Consider the following 17,053-nt stretch of genomic DNA (forward strand, 5'->3'; position numbering starts at 1 on the left):
CTTATCGCATATAGAGCGAATAAGAGGGCGTCTGTGTGTGTATGTGTGTGAATGAGTGTTTATTGTGTATATTTGTGATTACTCAGGAACAGGTGTTCGGGACAGATAGTGAATCAACCCAGAACAAACTCTATCAGGAAAGAAGATTACAACTTCAGAGTAGTGTAAACAACATCATTATCTCTCCCTTCCTGTCTACTTTTAACGGAATGCTGTATCTATGTATAAAGAAAAGGATGGATAACGAATGAAAATTTCTGTAGCTTCTAATACGTTTAATCCATCATGTTGAGAAAAACGACGTTGAAAGTAAGAACATGAGAAAGTATGCGTGTTAATCATGTGTTAAACAGAGCTTCTGTAACGTTGAGATATCCGCGTTTTACAGCGTCGTTACAGTTCATCCGTCATAAGAATGTTGGAGCTTATTATCAGAGCTACAGGTACAAACAAACACTGTATATCTACACTCCTTATTCATGCAACCTAGCCCCAAAGACGAGTTTCTCTTTGTGAGGATAATGGAAACATTAACAAAAGAGAACAAATTGATTATGTTCCATAGTTAATTGACTATGTAACAAAGCATAGTTTTCCAAGGAAGTTCACTGAAGATGACAACAGTTATATTCAGAAATAAAGTATGCAATACTTTTACCAAGCGATAAGTTCGTTAGCCTTGACTATATGACTCCTTGTATATAATTTTGCTGCTTAACGGGGCGCAAAATTTGGAGTTTTGCGCTCCGTTAAGCAGCAAGATTATTTAGAAGGAGTCATCAAAAAGTAAGGTTACAAAGCCTGCAGAGAAACGTGTATATATTATGTTATAGAACCAATACAACCAACAGATAGTACATATATTACGTTATACAACCAATACAACCAACAGATAGTACATATATTACGTTATACAACCAATACAACGAGCAGATAGTACATATATTACGTTATACAACCAATACAACCAACAGATAGGACATATATTACGTTATACAACCAATACAACGAGCAGATAGTACATATATTACGTTATACAACCAATACAACCAACAGATAGGACATATATTACGTTATACAACCAATAAAATCAATAGATAGTACATATATTACGTTATACAACCAATACAACCAGCAGATAGTACATATATTACGTTATACAACCAATACAACCAGCAGATAGTACATATATTACGTTATACAAACAACACAACCAGCAGATAGTACATATATTACGTTATACAACCAATACAACCAGCAGATAGTACATATATTACGTTATACAAACAACACAACCAGCAGATAGTACATATATTACGTTATACAACCAATACAACCAGCAGATAGTACATATATTACGTTACAGAACCAATACAACCAGCAGATAGTACATATATTACGTTATACAACCAATACAACCAGCAGATAGTACATATATTACGTTATAGAACCAATACAATTAGCAGATAGTACATATATTACGTTATACAACCAATACAACCAACAAATAGTACATATATTACGTTATATTTCTACACAGTCTCCATATCGGTTGAGGCATTTGTCGAATCGTGGAATGAGTTTGAAGATTCTCGCCTTGTAAAAAAATCCTTTAGTTGCGTATTCAGCCACTTTGTCACAAAGTGTTTTACCTCCTTGTCTGAAGTGAAGCGACTGCCTCCGAGGTGCTCCTTCAAGTACGGGAACAGGTGAAAGTGACTTGGAGCGAGGTCCGGGCTGTAGGGAGGGAGATCGATGATGTAACAAATCTGTTGATACCGTGCTGAGTCGGCCACTGTGCTCCTCATCGGTGACGTTTCTTCAACCAGCCGCAAACCTTCGACACCATTCCCCGACATGCTGAAAAGACATTACAGTCTCTCTGTAACACCTACTGCTTCCGGTGACTTTCAGCCGCAGCTATATGCTTCTCTCACAGAAATAGAACGACTGAGAGTACTTAGCGATACCAGTTATAGAAACAAGTTGCTACTTGTGTTTACATAGAACTAGCACCGTAGGTAGCGGGTGGCTGAAACTCTGCACAGTTGCCAATTCTATGTATTAAAATTACCGCACACTTCTCATTCCTCTATAACAGATGAAACTTCACAAATGTCGGCCTTGAACTTTAGTTTCCAATCCTTCCTCGTAAGACGTGCACCTACAGCTTAAAATGTAAGCTCGCATAGCATGGCTTCACACCACGAGTTGAATTCGGGCCGCACGCGTGTTCGTCAGTCATATAGTCACGAAAGGGTACACGTATTCAAATTCAGTGTATGGAATATTATGATTCCAAAAGAAAGAAGAGGACTACTAGAAATTATTAAACAGAAAAAAAGAGGTTGGTTAAGACTTAACACTGGAGTGGTCGCGTGGAGGACAATAGTCCTCCAGACGGTTTGTTTTTTCACCGTTTCAGAAAATTCTGTTGTTATTACAATTTATTATTTTTTTATTATCTTAATAGATCCTATTAATATTTCATTTAAAAGTAGTTAAATAATCTATTGAATGGAGTTCATACATAATAAATGTAAACAGTACGTATACAAGTAAAAATTGTCTATCAGAACAAAGTTCAAAATAATATTTAAAACTATTTTCCGGTATTAGATTCTAATTATACTTATGTCTTTCGCTTATTTTCGGGAACCGCATAAAATCTTCTCGCGATCCCCAGGCTGAGAAACCATGATCTACAGAAAACTTGAGATGAAGGTACTATGCTGCGACGTAATTACTTTTTGAAAACTTGTTATCTTCTTATAACAAAATCAGATCTTCAGAAAAAGGATAGTAATGTACAATAACGTAAAGGGAATAAGGACGCTGGTATCTCAACTCATCCACTTCAACGATAGATTTTTGGAAACCAAGAGAGAGAAAAAAATCAGGTACTTTTTTTTAATGGTGGAACGAATCTCATCTGTTTGTTGCATTCACATAAACAACTTTTTTTTTTTATCCTCTCCGTGTTATCCATCAATGATTCCAGCAACAGTAAAATTCCAGGTCAAGAGGTTTGAATGGTCTTTTCCCTCAATAATACACGGGAGAGAAGAGAAAAGGAAAGGACGATGCGTAGCCACTCAGAGTGAAAGAGTGCTTAGTGGATGACGCTTTTTTTTTTTTTAGATCGATCGACGTACTGTATGTACCGCACATGTATATAAAAAAATATTTCCTCTGTAACTCTGCTGTTTTTTGTGACATTTAATTTTTTTTCGCTCCCACTATCCACCTACAGTGAAAATTCTGCTTCCCACTGGGATCAGGAATAAAGCACTGAGTCAGGTAACTGATGTAAATTTTCCAAAATGCAAGTCACAGTTTGGTTTCACTAAGACTTTACTCAATATCTGTTCATGATACTCTATTATGTATAATACAGATATAGGTTATAATGCGTCCCTTAATTGTCCTGTTATTCCTAATTGAACCTTGATGATTACACTAACAGAACCAGTGGTGTAAATCTGTCTTCAACATTGAGGGGACGAGTAAGACCGTTCCCATAAACCTTTTTTTTTAAAGAAAAAAACAATGTTGTGGAGGATTAGGGAAGCAGAGTTGTCTTCTACATTGGGAGGCGGGCAGATTTAAGGCTTATTCTGTGGAAAAATCAATTTCATCTCATTTTCTTTTGTGGCAGTCGGACACAAATCACATTTCTCTCCAAAAACACATTTCAAATCCGACTATTGGGGGGGTAACAGTCCCCCTCAGTTCCAAGATTGGAGGGGCATGTCCCTCTCATCCCCCCAGGATTTGCGCCAGTGAACAGAACTACTTAGAAATATAATGCACAAACCTGTTGTATTTATTTTACTCTCAGGTTATATCAATTCACATTGCTTCTCTACATTCTCGAGTATTCTTTCAATCTGTCTTCGCTAAATAAACATCACCTGGATATAAATGTCCCATGGAACAAAGGTCACTAATCAATCGCAAATCAATTGTGATTGTTTACTCCCATAGCACAGCTTATTCGCTATCAATTTGTTCTTCAAACATGTCGGAAAACTATGTTTTTAGAGATATGAAAATGGGTATTAAGACTTTTCATTTATGAATAAAATAACTAAAACATTGTCTCAGCGCGTTTTCTTTTAATATTTGACCTAAAAGGAAACAAATGAAATGATTTTTTTTATTTTACCGTCCCACGTTTATACCCGTTAGAAATGAAATGCAATGAAATTATTGAGTTTTGCGTCGCACGATTATGCCGGCTAGGGTAAAGGAGACGGTGATGATGAGAGATGAATGAAATGGTGGAATGAAGAAAGTGGGAGGAAACGAGAGAAACCCGAGAAAACTCAGACACACGGTGTTTGTCCATCACAAAGTTCACTTGGCGGGGGTTGGGATCGAACCCGGGACCCCTAGCACCAGAGATGAACGCTCTACCACTGAGCCACCGCGATCCCTTATACCCGTTATAGTAAGGAAGACGATGATAAACCAAGTGAAAAATGATGGAATAATTGGTGTCATGAGGATGTGGGAGGAAACGGGAGTGCCTGTAGAAAATCCACTGACACAATGTTGTCCATTACAAAGTTACTTGCCTAGGGATCGAACCAAGGGCCCTGTGCACCAGAGGTAAGCGCTCTATCACTGAGCCACTGTTCTTCCGTAAAAGGAAAGAGAAGGCGATGAGAGATATAACTAAGATTCCCATACTTAGGACTTTCTTAGGTTTCGAGAAGTAAAAATTGGTATTCATACTTTTCATTTGAAAGTAGTTGAACCTGCTCTCTCTAGACAGCGCATCATTCACATACGAGCATGAATTTTCTTGTCATTCCTCACAATATATGTACATGTCCCTTTACAGTCACAAGTAAAAGACGTCTTGATAAAAATCGGCAAGGAGTACCATAAAGGGAAGATTTTGGGATTTTAAAAAAAAATCGCACTGTTTGCAAGATTTGAGCCTACCTTCGGTTGGACTTTCTAATTCATGTATGATCAATGTTTTCTTTCTTCTTTCATGTAGTATAGAAAATATAACAAGCAAACACATTACACACACAATTAACTATAATGTCGTTATATATGGTGTTAATTGGGCAAAACACTCCAAGATTCATCTTGGACTGGAGGAAAGGTTATCCTTCGTTTTTCATTATAATTTGGCTACAAAACAAAATTCGGAGAGATATACTAACCCCGTACACAAAGGTGTGGCGTTGAAATATATATCCCGTAGGATATGATGCTTTACTTCTAAATTTCAATACTTCCAGTGTATCCAGTTCCAGTTCCAGTTATAATAAAGAAATAACGGCCATTTCTTAACTATTCAATTAGAACTGAACAATCTGCACAAAATTTGCAATCGATCAGTGAAAACAGCATCTTTCTAGAGCTTGTGGTTTCGAGATATCTTGTCAAAAGAATTAGCATAAACATATAAACGTCCACAAAACATAAAACTTTTCGTGACCACAAACATATAAACTCAGGATTCGAATTAAGGCGGAGGATGGGTGGATTTCCCGCTCTCGTCACAACTTATCCCCGCCTCGTGACAAGTAAATGTCTTCCTTGCCGGGGATATATATTTTTCTCCTGTATAAATATGTAATGACAATTTCTTATATTGCAATTTAATGAGTGCAAGCACACTCATGAGATAGTTCTTTAATGAAATTCCTAATGTGTTATATATGTATGTATTATGCTTTATATATATATATATATATATATATATATATATATATATATATATATATATATATATATATATATGTAGACGATACACAAACATGCCACTCTCGTCCGGGAGTTTAATTCGAACATTGTATAAACCTAGCATTTTAATATATAGATAATTAAACTCATGTTTCGAATCTCTTGGTATTTGGCTTAGAAAGCAAGAAAAATGGGTGGGGGTATCTAGAGCTCGAGCAGGGCCACCATTTTTATTCGCTCCACGGCAGAAATTCGAAGATAATGTATGAAATGTAAACATATACTGTAATTATGTAGCATTCTTTAGAGTTAAAAAAATACAATCAAACGGTTGTAAAATGTAAATATGAACTTTCATGCTTATATTTGAATCAGAAAAGGGGAGAAACAAAGGGTTAAACGTAAAGTTGCATACCGGTATTTGAAGAAAAATAGAGACGAACGAATGAACGCTTGTAAATAGAAATTTAAGTAATGATGTTTAGAGTAACAGGAACAAGGACGAAGAAACAGGAATTTGTGTAACGATATTTTCAGCAAAAGAAAAATTGGGAATAAACGACGGAAAACTAACTTTTATGATACATGTCAGCGAATATAAACTATTGTAGGAATTTAAACCAATGCGTCTACGATAGTAAGATCATGTTGTTTGTATGGGAAATGTGGTTTGTAAATAGAATGTTAATAGGAAAGTTATCTTTCGGAAAGCTAAAGAAAAATCGAAAATATGAAGTATTATATCTTAGTGAAATGTGTAATATTTAACTTGACGGAATAAACGCGTAAGAGAATGCTACGGATAGCATTTGTGCCTATGGCGACGTGCCTTAAAACTTCTTGAGTTATTGTGATAATTTCTGTGTCTGCTGTCATCGGAAGATCGCCTATCTCAAATTGAGAAGCTTCCGTACACTGCGGTCCTCAAATAACATCGTTGCCTTGATGTAGCAATTTTCTGTTTTAATACTATGTATCAATTGTAGTCGCTTTCATCCTCTCTCTCTTTTTCCTTCCATTATATCTTCCATCATGCACCTTATGATAATCCACTGCTCTAACCAGTTTCCCTTCCTTGTTTTTTTTTTTTATTAAATGCAAGACTGTAGTTCCTCTTCTACTACTCTTAACACTCTTTTCTGCATATTCTTTTTCTGCGTTGAATTTAGACTTTTGTACAAGGGGGACAATAAAAATTTAAGAGGGGGCTTTGTTCTAGGTTGTAATAGAACAGCAGAAATTTGTAGCAACAAAACTCGCGAATTGTTATTATCTGGTTAATTCAATAACAAACATACTAGTACTGCCATTTTACAGTAAGTAACGTCGTAAAGCATTTGTATGCGTTTGTATCTAATTTCCAAGTTTTTATTTAACTTCGACTTTATATAAGAACATCGTTTGTTAATTAGGACAATTAGGTTGGGCAAAACAAGAAACTAATTTTCTTTAAAAAGAAATCCTTTCTTTTAAGATTTATTTCCCCTGTTACTTCCCCCCCCCCAAAAAAAAATTAAACACAAAAAAGCAAATGTTTCAATGCATGTGTAATTATAGATACTCTAGGGGTGCGCATATATATTCTAGGGTGGCTTAGCCCCCCTTCTACATGTTTAATTTAACACTGTTCGCTTTCCGTTCCAGCCGACTAATTTTCCCCCTGTCTTCTCCACACTTGCACTTCGACACTTGCCAGTCTTTCATCATTGTTTTTGCATAGCGTCCATGTTTCCGTTCCATAAAGTACAACACTCCACATGAAGCATTTTATGAGTCTTTTTCTCAACTATTTATTCAAAACCCGAGAAAATAGTTTATTATTCATCCTAAGTGCTTCTTTCGGCATTCCTATTTTTGCTTTTATTTCATGTTCACACTTCATACCATCTCTAATAATACTACCCAGGTATTGAAAAGTTATCTCTTGTTCTACCTTCTCCTCTTCTACTTCTTCGCACACTTTGTTTCAACCACCATTGCTTTTGCCTTTCTACTATTCATTATTATTCCGCATCCTTAGCCGGCTTTGCCTCATTTTTCTAATATCTTATTAATTTTCATTTCAGATTCTGCAACAAGCGCCATATCATCTGCAAATGATATACACCTAATCCTGCTACCCCCTGCCAACTACTGTCTTAATGATAGATCGTACAAGCCTAAGTTCTTCCGGAAGTTTTTTTCAGAAGGACTTTTGTACAGAACCGTACCAACATGATTTTTTTCTGCGCTAACACTAGATTTCATGCTTTCTCTACCAGGAAAACTTTCTGTCCTGCTGAAGTACACAAAGTACTCTAATTTATAGATAAACTTGGCAGGAATTTTACGACATTACGTCCTGCCGGAGGTACGTTGTACGTTCTATCATTAATTATGCAGACCATTCTTCACTATTTCTTTTGAATAAGGAAGCAAAAACTAATAACTGAATGATTTACTAATGCTTAATAAAACTATAAATAATAAATGATAAAACATCGAGTGCAGTTAATACTCCACTATAGTGGTTCTCAAACTTGTTGTTACTGCGACCCATATTAAGTAATAAAAGTTTTTTGTGGCCCACCTACTTTTATTCAAATATACATTGACATTCTATGTAATGATGGTGTATTTTAAAGCGGTTAAATTTTGTATATCATATCTCTAATTCCAGTTCGTTCAGTAAGAGTTCGTAAGAGTGAGTAACTTGAAATTTATTTGCGGATGTTGTGAATATCCCGAGCGACCACGAATGTTTCAAAATAAGAGCTCAATGCTTAAATTTTAATAAATCAAAATTTAGCTGGTTTATTTTATGTCTATCGTGAATATCTCACTTTCAAACTAAATTGTAATGTAAATTTATGAATATAGTGGCCATGTCTTTACGAGAATATAAATCGTGACGATCGATCAAGTGTAATGTAAATTTATTTCTCAAAGACTGTATCATATGAAATTGCATGCATGCGTAAAAGAGGGTTAAAGTGTTTCCACAGAAAGGTAACACAGACCTAACACTTTCCTGACACAATTCCCTAACCTGTGACAGATTCTGACTCATCCACTACTTTCCATACTAATCCAACATCTCTACTGATTGTACAACAGGGCAGGGCTCTCACAAGTAAACCTTACGTTTGGGTGAATCGAGTTGCTGACTGAGACACATATGAGAAAGTTGTACTAAATGTGGTCAGTATTTCAGTGAAGTTGTAGGTGCGAAGCTCCAGGGGTTTAGGAGGTACAGCTACCAGAACATCACATGGGAGTACAGAATAGTCTTCATACAGTTGGAGGTAAAAGCTCTGTAAGACCTCTTGTAACGACTAAAGATGAATAACAAATATATGGGTACATATTAGGTCTAGGGGGAAGTCATATAGTAAGGGTATACCTGACGGCGGCCATCTTGAAATCCGCCATTTTGAATCAGACAAACGTTTTAAACAAAACGCCTAACAAAACGCAAACGTACACCTTATGTGTACCCATACATTTGTTATTCACCTTTAGTCGTTACAAGAGGTCTTACAGAGATTTTACCTCTGTAGACTTTATTAATAGCAAATTTAACCATAAATCCAACGGTATAACCATTTTTGCTTTATCATTAACCAGCATTTGTTATCGCATAAACAAGTTGCTAATTTAAGGAAAAATGACCAAAGTGGAATTGAGTCATAATTGAACTTCGGTCGTTCTTCCAGAAAAGTCCTCAATTAATACAATCAATATGTAGTTCAGAAAAGAGTGCATGACTTGCACAAATGCTCTGCTCACAGTGAGCACACCTGACAAAGGCAATCGAGTTACACTTGAGACATTTGTCGTTAACAATTCCGTCAAAGCAGTAGTCGTAAGGAGCGATCCATTTAATTTTGTGCTGGTTAATGATAAAGCAAAAATGGTTATACCGTTTTAATTATGGTTAAATTTGCTATTAATAAAGTGTCACTGTTATGCGTTTTGTTTAAAACTTTTGTCTGATTCAAAATGGCGGACTTGAACATGGCCGCCATCAAGGCAACTCTTACCATAGACCTAATATTTATCCACCTGCTTTTTATTTAATTATTATTATTAACACAAAATTTACAAGGTGGGGTAAAGGAATAATACATATGCTGCAACAATATTTAATTTCCCTGTAACTTTTTACCAATTGCGCATAAATCAAAATGAACGTCACCATTGTTCTTCTGATTAAATTTGCGCCTTAAATCATGTATCACATGACCCTATTCCTATTTTAAAAACTTAACCTTAATTCAAAATGGCGGATTTCAAGATGGCCGCCGTCAGGTATACTCTTACTATATGACTTCCCCCTAGGCCTTATGTGTACCCATATATTTGTTATTCACCTTTAGTCGTTACAAGAGGTCTTACAGAGCTTTTACCTCGAACTGTATGAAGACTATTCTGTACTCCCATGTAATGTTATGGTAGCTGTATCTCCTAAACCCCTGGAGCTTCGCACCTACAATTTCACTGAAATACTGACCGCATTCAGTACTACTTTCTCATATGTGTCTCAGTCAGCAACTCGATTCACCCAAACGTAAGGTTTACTTGTCAGTAACCACTTACTTTTCATATTATTAGCAAACGCTTTCAATTTTCATTTTATGAATAGTACTTCAATTCATATGTTTCAAAATCAAAATAAAATTTTCATAATTAGAAGGGACAGCTTATCGCGACCCAGCAAAAAAAAAACGGCCCGAGACCCACCAATGGGTCGCGACCCACACATTGAGAAACACTGCTCTACTATATTTTGGTTCTCATTAATTCAAACAGATGTTGTATATTTATTCTTAACTCTCCTCCTCTGTCAATCGATGTCTCTCTTAATTTCAGAGGATATCTCGGAAACTGCATGGGCTTGCACGAATTGTTTCGTGCAGTGACCGCATAATGAAGAGAATGCACTCCTGGAACACGTCCATCTTTTCTAAAGCTATTTCCGGCATTCGAATGGGTGTGCCACATGAAGCAAGAGTTTGCTTTGGTACTATTTGTACGTGTCACATAGAAACAACGCTCCTTCCTTTTCGCCATCACATATTCTAAAACCCTTGTAACACGTACGAGTACAAACACACACACACACACACACACACACACACACACACAAAGAGGAAGGACGTTGACTCTGTCAAGTTCCTCTCTGTGGTTTTCAACTAACATCTAAACTTTGTGCTTCGTATATTCCTGTTCTTAGTCAATACTAGCTGTGTTAATCCTTGCGACAGTAAAATTAATGTATGCTTTTTTGCTCTTTTTCATTACTTTATTTATTGCTGTATTTAGAAATCAATTTAGATAGATAGTACATAACATTTATAAAGAAATAAAACAGCTTTACTTCTCATATTTAAAATAATAACTTTAGTTTCAGTGCTGCGAACAGCTCTCAGGCAAGAGAAGTAGTGACTTTTTAAAAAATTAATCTACAATAATTTACATTAAACTACATACATGTTATACAGGGTGTAACAAAACAACAGCGACAACGTTTGGGAGGCGTTTCCTGACACCAAGATAAATAAAAACTATAGACCAACCTGGGTGAACTAATGCTTCCTTTCGGAGTTATACGCTGCCGAAAACATTTTTAAAAAAAGAACTTTAAAAGTACATAGTTCCAAAACTATGGGACATACCGTAGTCGGATTAAGACTTCACTTACAAACTAGTATGTGCCCTATCCAAATATCCAAGTTTCAGAATCCTGCAGTTTTTCCCGCAACAATTTTTATAAAGGTAGTTAGTGAGTACCGCCTGTAGCTAAACTCCCTGTATAAAAATTGTTGCGTGAGTACCTTAGGATTTTGAAACATGTATTTTTGGATATCGCTAAGAAGAGTTTTGACTCGACTACAGTAGGTCCCATAGTTTTCTAGATCTCTAGTTTTTAATATCTTCCCGATAATCAGATTTCGGATATTTTTGTTTTCATTTCGAAGTAAATATTTAAGTCTTCAACATGTTGCATGAGGTTGCTATATTTGTAGCAACTGCAGTACTGGAATTGTTAATAAAGTTACATAATAATAATAATAATAATAATAATAATAATAATAATAATAATAATAATAATAATAATAATAATAATAGAGTAAATGTATTAGCGTGACAAGAATCAAAGACTACAACTGAAAACAGAGGTTTCAGTTCGAGTAATATACGGTCAAATGTCGGCTGCAGCCTTTATTATTTCAAGACTCTGTTTGTTATCTATTTTTTGTTATATCTTTATTCAAGTAGATGGATAGTTACCTTACCACTAGAAAACACAAAACATACTTGACGCACATTGGGAATTGAACTCAGAACATAATAAGTATTAGGATCTATTATTATTATTATTATTATTATTATTATTATTATTATTATTATTATTATTATTATTATTATTATTATTATTATTATTATTATTATTATTATATTTAAGTGACTATAGACCAATTTCTCTGTTGAGTTTTATACCTAAAATTTTCGATAAATTGATATGTACAATCATGTTTGTCATAACGTCATTATGTATCAACATGATTTTAAGAAAAATAGATCAACCACAACTTGACATGTTTTATGGCTGATGTTCCTCCTATTCTTAAGAGTAACGGGCAGACTGAATGTAATCTACATTGATTTTTCTAAAGCCTTTGATAAGCTACCACATGACATTTTAATTTATAAATTAAAATCCTAAGATCTTTCTATTTTATTTATTGCCTGGTTAATATCATACTTGTCCCAAGGAAAATTTGTTGTTAGATATAAAGGTAATATTTCTGATGTATACAACATTTACTCCGGTGTTCCGCAAGGATTAAACCTAGGACCACTTCTATTCCTTGTTTATTAATGATATAACTGAAACTTTGGATTGTAAATGTTTGATGTGTGCAGATGGCCTCAAAATCTATAAAACCATTGTAAATTTGGATGATTGTTTGTTGCTTCAAAATAATATTAACAAAAATACTACTTTGGTCTAAAAGTAATGTACTATCTTTAAATTGTAAGAAAATCTACTCAATGAGTTTTACGAATAAAACAAATCCAATTTATTTTATTGATAATATAAATGAGAACTGTAGATACTATTAGAAATTTAGGCATTGTTCTTGACAGTAAATTACTTTTCAAGCATGTTGAGAATATTACCTCCAAAGCGAGGAGGATTTTAATTCTGTCATATCTGTCTTATTCTCTATTACTCTAATCTCAGAAGTCATCTGGAATATTGTTCAAATATATGGAACAGAAGTACATATCAAATACTTTGGAGACCATACAAAATCTTTTTCTTGCCTGACTATGTTGGAAATTCAAGTGTTATAAAGGTATGCCTTTAGATAAAGTTAGATTATCATTTGGTATGTTGAAGTTGTCTGAAAGAAAGATTATTGTGGATGTTAAAATATTGTACTTAATTCTCCATGGCAATTTGAATTTATTGTCAATGATAACTTTGCATGCAACTAGCTGTCATATAAGAAACCCCAAATTTTTTAGATTTATTCACTGGCTTAATGATGTACCCATATATAAAACTCTGTCAATGGCCAATGATATTGATAATATTATTGATGTTTTTGAACATGATTTCAGTGTTATTCAAAGGCAGTTGTATACTTATTTTATTGCCTTCTTTTATATGAGTGTATGACTTATTTTATACATGATTTCTGTATCTCTTTTCTCTGTGCATGTTACTTGTACTCAATTCTATATTATGTTTATTGTAATCATTTGTTTGTTTTTATTCCTACTTTATGAAAATTGTAATTGGACAGATTAGTCTGTAATTTCCAGTATGCAATAAAATTATTATTATTATTATTATTATTATTATTATTATTATTATTATTATTATTATTATTATTATTAATAATAATAATAATAATAATACAAGGTGCCAGAAGGATAATAGGTTTTATTTTTAAACAGTGGCCTGTATTTCAAAGAGATAAAATGTATGTATTTCTATATAAATTACTTGTAAGACCAAAATTAGAATTTGGTTCGGTAATTTGGAACAGCATTTCTAAAACTTTGACAAACAAGATTGAATTTGTGCAAAAATGTTTTATTCGACTGCTATGTTTTAAAATGAAAATGAGCTATTACTCACATAGTTATGAATATTGGATTGATTATTGGGGTTTAGAAAGCCTTATGAATAGACAAAAAAAATTCGACAGAGTATGCATGCAAAAAATACCAGATAACATTTATATCAGTGAATATTGTTTACAAAACATAGGTTTTAAAGTGCCAAATCATAGCATAAGAAACACCATGATTTTAGTTCCTCTGAATTGGAAATGTGAAATTTTAAAAAGATTGACATACTCTTTAAGCTCATTTTAGACTTATTGTATTAAACAATGTGAAAGTTTTATGTGATTTGACTGATAGTTTTTAATCAATTACGTTTAGAAACATTAAGCGAAATGTAATTTTATGACTGCTGTTCTTAGCTTCTTGTTGTTTTAGATGGATGGAAAACTTGATAAGTTTTACTGCGTTGACAAGGAATTATCTCTGCTTAACTTACTTTTATCTACATTGTGTTTTATATTAGTACCCTTCTTTTTATTGTTTTCTTTCTTATCATTTATTTTTAGTAGTATTATTATTCCATCGCATACTCTGATACCAAGTGCTGTATTTTTGCCAAAAGCTGTTCGCGGCACTAAAATAAAGATTATTATTATTATTATTATTATTATTATTATTATTATTATTATTATTATTATTATTATTATTATTATTATTATTATTATTATTATTATTATTATTATTATTATTATTAAATGAAGCAAGAAAAATAATTGATTATTTGTTTAATCAATGGCCTATCATTTGTCAGTCAGATACTTATATACTCTTACATAAATTGCTGGTAAGATCAAAATCAGAATACGAACCGTTGGTTTGGAACAGCCTAACAAATACTCTCCGGCAACAAACTTGAAGTGGTCCGAAAGTGTTTCTTAGAATACTTTACGTTAGCACTGGATTATTACTCTATCATGTATGAATATTGGTAAACATATTTTAAATTGGAAGCACTTGCTGATAGGAGAAAATTGATTGTATTTCTAGAAAAAATATTTGACAACCGATGTAACTCAGACTATATTATTTTAAAATGTGGATTGTAAAGTTGCAATATATGGTACAAGGGGAAAATGTTATTGCAACCACTTAATAGAAACCTTTGACGTCTCAGTATTTTAGGAATCGACATAGACTACACCGTCAGTGTTTATCTTAGTACTAATTCATGTTGAAATGTTCATAATTATTTATCTCTTTTACTATATTATAGTGTTAAAATAATGTTGTAAAATATGAAAAAGCGCTGCATTTTTGCTGTATTTCAGATGCTCTCAGCGCGTAAATAAAATTTATTATTATTAATATTATTATTATTATTATTATTATTATTATTATTATTATTATTATTATTATTATTATTATTATTATTATTATTATTAACTCTATGGCCTATAAAATCCCAAAGTTCAATGCTGCGCTCACAAGAGCTCAATATTGGCTTCTATCCTTAGATAACTAGATCCAGTTCTACTTTGTATTCCTATTTCTGCAAGATCCTCCTTAATATTATCCTCCCATCTGCATGTAGGTCTTCCTAGTGGACGTTTTACAATTAAACTTCCGTTAAAACTTTAAAAACGTTCCTACTTTGTTCCATTCTGGCTACATGGCCTGCCCACCTGAGTGTCCTAGACTTAATGACCCTAACAATGTTCGGTATATTATTGTTATTATGTTTGTTTCGTAATTTACTTGCACGTTTAAGTATATATATATATATACATATATATATATATATATATATATATATATATATATATATATATATATATATATATATATATATATATATATATATATATATATAAATGTCAGTTCACATCTGCAACTACGTATAGAAACAACGCATATCAATTAGCATCAAAATATGTCTACACAGAAGATAGCGGATCAAGCGGACTATATTGTTGCTATCATTATTATACCTACTGTAAAGGTATAATATTTATTATACCTACTTAATATTATTATTACCACCTTTCTTATTATTATTAATTGTGACACAACAGATTACAAAGTAATAATTGTTACCAATTAAATTATTTCAAATTTACGTGTACTTCAAGCATATATTTGTAATGGAGGTCATAATTTTGTATGATAACATTGTTTTTATATTTAAACCAATGTACTAGCAATGCGAAAGGTACTGTCAAAAATTTATCTAGAGAATCATAATGTTCAAGATTCAAACATGGGTTCTTTCAAATCGTAACATTTCCAATGAGTTTATTGTAACGGAAAATTAATAAAATAATCAATAAGAGAATCAGTTATTTAATTTAATCAATTGTGAACATTCGACCCAACAAATGTGAAATACTAAGCAATACATTTTTCTGTTTCAAGAGAGACAAATAGGGTTACCGATCGTTCTGCATTTTATTTTTATTTTCAAAACTTGGCAACCCTAGAGACAAATATTAGTTTTCTAAGATCCTTTGCGTTGGAGCTAGTAAAGTCATTCCTTTGTTAAAAGCGGAGACCAGCAGAATGAAATAGGATTACAATAAGCTGATTGAAGTGGTAAAGGCCCGTCATCACTCATAAAAGTATTAGAGATTAAGGAGTAAGTTACAATACATGTACGATGAGCATGGTGGGGCTGACTTACTTGTTATAACTATTCAACATCCGTAACGAATATAGAACTACATATCTTCCCTGTGTTTCACTGTTAATTCTACGGATTCATTTAATTAAATCTTTTGCGTTTCTTAAATGAGCCAACAACAAGAAGATAGAAGACGGTAGACGCTGAAAAGAAACACAATTATTGATCCTAGCTTCATTTTATACTTTACTCGTATGGAAGTCATAGAAACGAAAGCAACTTAAATTTTCCACGTCTCATTACCTTTCTTTGCTTTATGTGTCCACTACCCAATCTAATTTAAATATAATGCTGTGAATGGGGGAATGACTACTCAAGTATCTCTTAGATGAAAGATGTACAGAGATGTGAATAGGCAATTCCCAAACACTAGGATTCTAAGAGGATTTGTTATTGTAATTAAGGACTTAGTGTAAAAATGTGAGTCATGAGTTCAAAATAAGTTAATGGCCGGGAAAGGCAGAAGGTAAAAGAGGGTGGATTAGAAAGAGAACTTCAAGCATGGTACTTTAATGTAAACTACTACTTTCTTAAGGATTGGTCCTTGAGTTGACTAACGAGATTGCTATCTCACTTTACCCAATCTGCCAGGTCAATATC

The 17,053-nt window shown here is 33.3% G+C and overlaps 1 protein-coding gene across 1 annotated transcript in view; it reads left to right on the forward strand.

The window, feature by feature from the left end:
• Positions 1-17,053, forward strand: part of LOC145666001 (uncharacterized) — a 258,937-nt gene that overhangs the window by 62,752 nt on the left and 179,132 nt on the right. The gene's annotated exons all lie outside the window — the stretch shown is intronic.

This window comes from Thermobia domestica, chromosome 1 (genome assembly GCF_964235325.1).
Source record: "Thermobia domestica chromosome 1, izTheDome1.hap1.1, whole genome shotgun sequence".
Classification (NCBI taxonomy): Eukaryota; Metazoa; Arthropoda; class Insecta; order Zygentoma; family Lepismatidae; genus Thermobia; species Thermobia domestica.